This window comes from Perca fluviatilis, chromosome 19 (assembly GCF_010015445.1).
Source record: "Perca fluviatilis chromosome 19, GENO_Pfluv_1.0, whole genome shotgun sequence".
Taxonomy (NCBI): domain Eukaryota; kingdom Metazoa; phylum Chordata; class Actinopteri; order Perciformes; family Percidae; genus Perca; species Perca fluviatilis.
In genome coordinates this window covers 566,021-574,558 of record NC_053130.1, presented here as the reverse complement: position 1 = coordinate 574,558, position 8,538 = coordinate 566,021, and positions in this window count along the sequence as shown.

Genomic DNA, 8,538 nt, shown 5'->3' with positions numbered 1-8,538 from the left:
TTGTTGTGTGTGTGTGTGTTGTGTGTGTGTTGTTATAATTGTATGTTGTGTGTGTGTGTGTTGTGTGTGTGTGTTGTGTGTGTGTTGTGTGTGTATGTGTATGTTGTGTGTGTGTGTGTGTGTGATGTTGTGTGTGTGTGTGTATGTTGTGTGTGTATGTTGTGTATTGTATGTTATTGTGTATGTTGTGTGTGTGTTTATTGTGTGTGTGTATGTTGTGTGTGTGTGTATGTGTATTGTTGTGTGTGTATGTTGTAGTATTAGTTTGTTGTGTGTGTATATTGTGTGTGTGTGTATGTGTGTGTTATGTTGTGTGTGTGTGTATGTTGTGTGTGTGTATATTGTGTGTATGTTAGTGTGTATTGTATTGTGTTTGTAGTGTTTTTATTTTGTGTTGTTGTGTGTGTGTGTGTGTGTTTGTGTGTGTGTGTGTTGTGTGTGTGTGTGTCTTGTGTGTGTGTTTGTGTGTGTGTGTGTGTGTGTGTGTGTGTGTGTTCTCTGTGTTGTATTGTCTCTGTGTGTGTGTGTGTGTGTGTGTGTGTGTTTGTAGCTTGTGTTGTCATAGTTGTGATTTCAGCGTGAGCAGGAAGACTATTGATGTTTATCTTCCTTCTATGTTGTGATAATCCAAAATGTAAATTTTATGTGAATTGGTACTCCTAACCCCTCAATTTATTATTGTCAGTTTGTAATTGTAACTACATTTTGAGATTAAAAATGTAGATTTAGAGACAACAAATTTGTATTTATAGAATAAAAATGTGGATTTAAACACTAAAAATGTAGTTTGAGAGTAAAAAGCATTGGTTTATATAAAAATGTGTATTTAAGAGAACAAATAATGTATGGATTTAGAGACAAGTGTATTTAGAGACCAAAATTGTATTTAGAGACCAAAAAAAATATTTTTAGGACAAAAATTTGGATTTAAGAATAAAATTTGTGTATTTAGGGACCAAAGAAATGTATTTAGAGACCAAAATTGTATTTAGAGACAAAAATGTGTATTTAGAGGACTTTAAAGATTTAAAGACATAAAATGTGGATTAGGAGTCAAATATGTGTGTTTAGAGACAACTAGTGTATTTAGGAGACAAATGTGTATTTAGGAGAAAAAATCTGGATTTAGAGGGAATAAAATTTGTGTATTTAGAGACAAATAAATGTGTATTTAGAGAAATGTGTATTTAGAGCATACAAATTTGGTTAGGGAGGAATAAAATTTGTATTTAAGGGACAAAAAAGTATTTAGAGACAAAAATGTGTATTTAGAGCCTAAAAGTATGGATTTAAGACATAAAATGTGGATTAAGAGGATTCAAATTATTTAAGACAAGGAATTTGGATTTTAAGAGATAAAATAGTGTGTATTAGAGACAAATAAATGTGTATTTAGGAGACAAATGTGTATTTAAGACTACAAATTTGGATTTAGGAGGGAATAAAATTTGTATTTAGGAGACAAAAATTTATTTAAGAGACAAAAAATGTGTATTTAGAGCATAAAAATATGGATTTAAAAAGACATTAAAATGTGTTGAAGTTAAAGTCAAATTGTGTATTTAGGGCAACTAGTGTATTTAGAGACAAATGTGTATTTAAGAGACAAAAATTTGGATTTAAGGAATGAAAAGAAATTGTGTATTTAGAGACAAAGTGTATTTAAGCAAGAATTTTGATGGTTAGGAGATTAAAATTGTATTTAGAGACAAAAAAATTATTAAGAGACAAAAAATGTGTATTTAGAGCATAAAAATATGGATTTAAGAAATATAAAAATGTGGATTAAAGAGTCAAATGTATTATTTAGAACAATTTGGATTTAGGAATGAAAATGTGTTGTATTTAGGAGACAAATAGTGTGTATTTAGAGACAAATGTGTATTTAGAGCATCAGAATTTAGTTTAGGAGGAATAAAATTTGTATTTAGAGACAAAAAGTTTTTATTTAGGAGCAAAAATGTATTATTTAGAGACATAAAATATGGTTTAAAGACATAAAATGTGGATTAAGGAGTCAAATATATGTGTATTTAGAGACAACTAGTGTATTTAGAGACAAATGTGTATTTAGAGACAAAATTTAGTTTAGAAATGTATGTATTTAGAGACAAATAATGTGTATTTAGAGACAAATGTGTATTTAGAGCATACAAATTTGGATTTAGGAGGAATAAAATTTGTATTTAGGAGACAAAAAATTTATTTAGAGACAAAAAATATGTATTTTTAGAGCATAAAAATACTGGATTTAAAGACATAAAATGTGGATTAAAGAGTCAAATATGTGTATTTAGAGACAACTAGTGTATTTAGAGAGACAAATGTGTATTTAGAGACAAAGGAATTTGGATTTAGAGAATAAAATGTGTAATTTAGAGACAAATGTGTGTATTTAGAGCATACAAATTTGGATTTAGGAGAATAAAGTGTGTATTTAGAGACAAAAAAATTATTTAGAGACTACAAAAAAATGTGTATTTAGAGCAAAATATGGAGTTTAGGCTTATAAAATGTGGATTAAGAGTCAAATGTGTGTATTTAGAGACAACTAGTGTATTTAAGAGACAAATGTGTATTTAGAGACAAAAATTTGGATTTAGAGGAATAAAATGTGTGTGTATTTAGAGACAAATAAATGTGTATTTAGAGATCAAATGTGTATTTAAGAGCATACAGAATTTGGATTTAGGAGAATAAAATTGTATTTAGAGACAAAAAAAATTATTTAGAGACAAAATGTATATTTAGAGCATAAAAATATGGATTTAAAGACATAAAATGTGGATTAAGAGTCAAATATGTGTATTTAGAGACAAAAGTTTGGATTTAGAGGGAATGAAAATGTGTGTATTTAGAGACAAATAATGTGTAATTTAGAGACAATGTGTATTTAAGAGCATACAAATTTGGATTTAGGAGGAATAAAATTTGTATTTAGAGAAAAAAAATTTATTTAGGAAAAATGTGTATTTAGAGGCTAAATATATGGATTTAAAAGACATAAAATGTGGATTAAGAGTAAATATGTGTATTTAGGAGACATTTGTATTTAGAACAAATGTATTTAGAGAAATTTGGATTTAGAATATGTGATTTGAGAAAATGTGTATTTAAGCACTACAATTTGGATTTGGGAGGAATAAAATTGTATTTAGAGACAAAAAAATTATTTAGAGACAAAAATGTGTATTTAGAGCACGTAAAAAATATGGATTTAAAGACATAAAATGTGGGTTAAAGAGTAAATATGTGTATTTAAGGACTTAGTAATTTAATATTTAAGAGACTAAATGTGTATTTAAGAGACAAAAAAATTTGAGTTAAGAGAGAATTAAATGTGTGTAGTAGAGACAAGTGTATTTAGGAGACTAAAAGACGCACAACAACCTGACAAAACAGCAAACCCGTTAGCGGTGAGGCGACGTGAGCTTTCCCCTCAGAAACCACAGCATGCGGTGCAGGACCGCTGATACCGAGGGACCTCTGGGAGACGCACGGCGGTGGATCACTTTCCGAGGATCCTGATGGAGAGGTGTGGTAGAGGGAGACACCACACACACACACATCAAGCAGGATTAGGGTCTGATGGGGACCATCAACAGAGCATACCCCCCTCCTCTTTCACTATATATATATATATATATTATATATATATATATATATATATATATATATATATATATATATATATATATATATATATATAAACCTTCATATTTACATATACATACTTGCCCCACTCTTATTAATATCTTTTATATAAAGGGGGTGCTGTGTTGTAAGTGTAACACTCCCTGCTACTGTTAGTTTGTGAACTCTTTCTTCTTACTTCCACTTCATCACTTGTAGGCTCTCCAGCTATGATCCCAAGGGCGTAAACCACCACGAGAAAAAGGCGTAACACACACCTGTACAGACACACTAAACCTTGACAGCCCAACCTGTGGCACCCTGCGCCCCCCCCCCCCCGCACCCACACGAGCCCCACACAACACACAGAAAAACATTGTTGTAAAAAGGTAAAGAAGAACTTGCGCTGGGTTTTATCAGGAATAGTTGGATCTGAGAAAACCGGATTAAACTTCTACCATCTTGCCAGCTTTTATGTTATTACAAAACCAAGCTCAAAAGATTTATTAAACTAGCAACCCAACCCACTCAAGCTTCTCCCTACACTTTTTTAAAACCACCGCGATTAAATTCGCCAGCTAGCATCCACAGCCATGTAACGGAAATCTGAGTGGATTTTAAACTGGAGAGCTAAGTATTTACTAAAGTAGCACGTTACCTGAATTTAATGAAACGATTCTCCTGAGGGGTGTTTGCACTCTAATAACATAGAAGTTAGTTTCAAATATTTTATGCATTTAGAGCTCTTTCACGGCTATGGGACTAAAGAACTACAAAGAATAGAATTTACGTTTAAAAGGCACAAAATAAATATATATTGGATCCCTCTGAAAGGGACAAGAAAACATGCAAGAGACTTTGTAAGGCGAAATTCAATTGTTTTAAGGTTCTTCTTACTGGGCTTTAATATACTTACTTAAAGAGCCCTGCTGATCCGATATTAAAGCTAGAGCCAGCGTTACCTTTGATGAAGGAGTTTCCTTTTGACGTCCACACAAGGACAGGCGCCAGCATATCCTCTTAGGATGTCCAGAAGCGGGGAACCCTGAACACACAAACACACAAACATGACATCTTACATCCACTGAAACGCGACATCACCCCACATCCACAAACGCGACGTCGCCCATGCATGCACAAAACGCTGACATCTTACATCCACACAAACCGCTGACATCTTACATCCATCACACAAACGCTGACATCTTACATCACAAACGCGGCATCTTAAATCCACACAAACGCTGACGTCTTACATCATCCGCACAAACGCTTGCGCGGTGACATCTTACATCCACACACACACACAAACATGACATCGCCCATCCACACAAACTGTGACGTCTTACATCCACCGACGCATGACATCTTACATCCACACCAAACGGCGACGTTTTACATCGCACTAAACCGCGGCGGTACATCACCTTCGACCGCGACTTATTTACATCCCGCACAAAACACTGTGACATTTTTACATCACACACAAAACCGCTGACATCTTACATCACACACAAACACTGACGTCTTACATCACTTTCGGCAATGACATCTTACATCACACAAAACGCTGACGTTTTACATCCCGCAAACGATATCATCACCTGGAAACATGACATCACCCACATCCACACAAACGCGACTATCTTACATCACACAAACGCTGACATCTTACATCGCACACAAACGCGGCATCACTTACATCCACACAAACGCGGTATCTTACATCCATTTGTCCATCCATCCATCCACCATCCTTCATTTGTCCATTTATCCATCCATCCTTCCACCTTTCCTTATCCATTTCCATTTATTTCCTTCCTGTCCATTCCTGTTGTCCACCACCATTTCCATGTTTATCCACCATCTCATTTCCTGTTTCATTTCTTATCCTTCCTGTTGTCCTTCCTTATTTCTATTTATCTATTTCTTTATCCATCCATTTATCCTTCCTTCCTTCTATTTCCTTGTCCTTCCTGTTTGTCCACTGTTTGTCCATTTCCTTCCTGTGTCCTTCCTTTTATCCACCATTTCCTTGTCCCATCCTGTCCATCCACCACCTTGACATCCATTTCCATGTTTATCCATTATCCTTCTTCCTTCATTTCTGTCCACATCCATTTCTGTTTGTCCATCCACACCTTTTCCTTGTTCCTTATGTTGTCCATCTTCCTGACATCCTTGACATCTTCGTTCTGTGTCCTTCCATCCTTGTCCTTCCTTGTCTCCACTGGGCGTGTGTGATTTTTGTCCTTGGCCGTCTTGTCGTCCTGTGGTGTGATCCATCTTCGTCGTCGTCGACGTCTTCGGTTGTCGTCGATCGTCGATCTTCGTGATCGTCGTATTCGTTCGTCTTTCGTTATTCGGGTTCCACAGGGCTCAGGATCCATTTCATTGGTCAATGGGATCGTTCACCGTTGCTCTTCAGATGTGTGTGGATATCCCTTCTCGATCCTTCAGTCCATTATCCTTATTTCTCCGTATTCTTCTTCTCCGCTCAATTAAAATGAATCGGACTCCATTCGTCCGTTTCGACTGGCCTAACTCAAAGAAAATCTGAAGGTAGACCTAGAAAGTTGTGATCGGTGCATCTCTACATACATCTGTATGCGGATGCTCAACACTCTCTACGCTTTCCACACATCCACCCACACACCTACACACAAACTGTTCCCAGTGGCCAGAGGGCAAGCGTGAGTGGATGCGTCTTCTCTGCAAGAGATCTTCTCTACCAACGCTAGCGGTCTCCTACTTATATATTTTACATGGGTGTGTAGCGGCTCTTCTGACCACAGAAATGGATAAGTAAAAGTGTCTTCATTTCTTTCAAAATTAAACTACAGAGAAACAAGGAAACTTTAATGACTGTCAGTGGGTAGAGTGATGTCTCACAGCTAAAGACGTTATCTTAGCTGTATAACATGTTATTGTGATGATGGTGAAATTATCTTGGGCAGCTTTGTACTTTGATTATTATCTAATCTGATTTTATATATATATATATATATATATATATATATATATATATATATATATATATATATATATATATATATATATTTACCGGTGGGTTTAGGTCTGTGAAGGTTTTGGTAAACTATTTCTGTAATATTTTAAAAAGGAATTTGATGCAATGTGTTTTGCTTTCTTTACCAATAAATATATGTTTAAACTTATATGTTCTGTGTGTGTGTGTGTGTGGTGTGGGGTGTGTGTGTGAGAGAAAAGTGTGTGATGTGAGGGAGTGAAATGAGTGTGTGTTTTGTTTGTGTGTGTTTTCTAGATATTTTTCTATAAAATATTCCCTACTTTTCTCGAAATATATTATTTTTCTGTCCTGTGCTGTGTTCAGGTGAAGACAGAGGAGGTAGAAGACGAACGACGAGAGAGAGTGAACGACAAGGGTAGAAGAGGGACAGGGAGAGCGAGACACGAACAACGAGGAGGTAGACACACACACAACGAATGGAACGAAGAATAGATGGACACAGACAGAGGGTGAACCACAGACGAGAGAACGACCACACAGACGCCCACGAAGGTAGACACAGAGGGGTAGACCAGACAACCAGAGGTGGACGAAGAGGTAAGACCCAGAGGCAGCACACGGAACGACTGGGAGACAGACCGGCGGCAGGCAGGCAGGCGGGCAGAGATAGACAGACCGAGCAACAACGACAGACGAAACAAAGTGAAGAAGAACAACAATCTGAAGAAAAGCTCTGCGTCCCCCGCTTACTCAGCGATCCTTACCGTGTGAGTGAAGGTGGGAGTGGTTAAAAGCACCCAGCCCGTAGCTGTCCCAGTAGGCTGAGACCGTTAAGCGGCAGTGAGGTTTGTGAGCGTGTAGGAGGCGTTACCTGTTCCAGCAGGTTACGTGGATGTTGATGCGTTGTAAATCACAGAAAGAGAACCCGACGAGAGCGCGTTGGTGGCCGTCAGACAGAAACTATGCGGCTGGTGCTATTCAGGACTGCTATCAGAGCTGAGAGACCTGCACACACACACACACACACCCCCCACCCCCGTCCCCCCCACACAGTCACACACACCCCCACCACACACATCCACACACACATCCCAACCCCACACACACACACACACATCCACACACAACCCCCCACACACACTCACCCACCGTCCCCACCCACACACACACACACACACACACACACGTAACACACAGGTCACACACATCACAAAACACACACACGTCACAAAACACACAGTTCACCACGGTCACAACTACCACACACATCACCAAACACAGTCACGGTAACACAGTCACACACACAGTACTCAGAACCACACACATCACAAAAAACACACTCACCAACACACGTGTCACACGTGTCCCCGTCCATACACACACAGTCCAACACATCAAAAAACACAGTCCACGTAACTTACAGTCCAGTAACACTCACACACACCCTACAAGGGCACACACACGTCACCAAACACACACACACACACACACACACTCACATACACACTGTCACACATGTCACAACACATACGTAACACAGTCACAAACTCCAACCACTTTGTTTTAAGGCATTTGTGTCAGTTATTTTAGATATTTTAACCCTTTTCCAGGGGCCAAATGACTAGAAAAATAAGAAAATGTTTGGGTTAAACTTCAGTATAGTGTATAACCACTATAAGAAAGATCTTCCAGACTTTTCTGAACAGGCAGAATGCAACTAACAAAGCAAAGTGTTGGCCTGAAAGGCCCGGCCTGCGAAAACTCCACAACTTGCAAACTACAGATGTTCTGTATTGTGTAAACAGTGTAAGATATTTCCTGTATTGTGAGGACGTTAAGCGTGCAGATGTTCCCTGTATTGTTGAAGGCTTAATTATCAGATGATTTTGTATTGTAGAGGCGTTGAGTGTGACAAA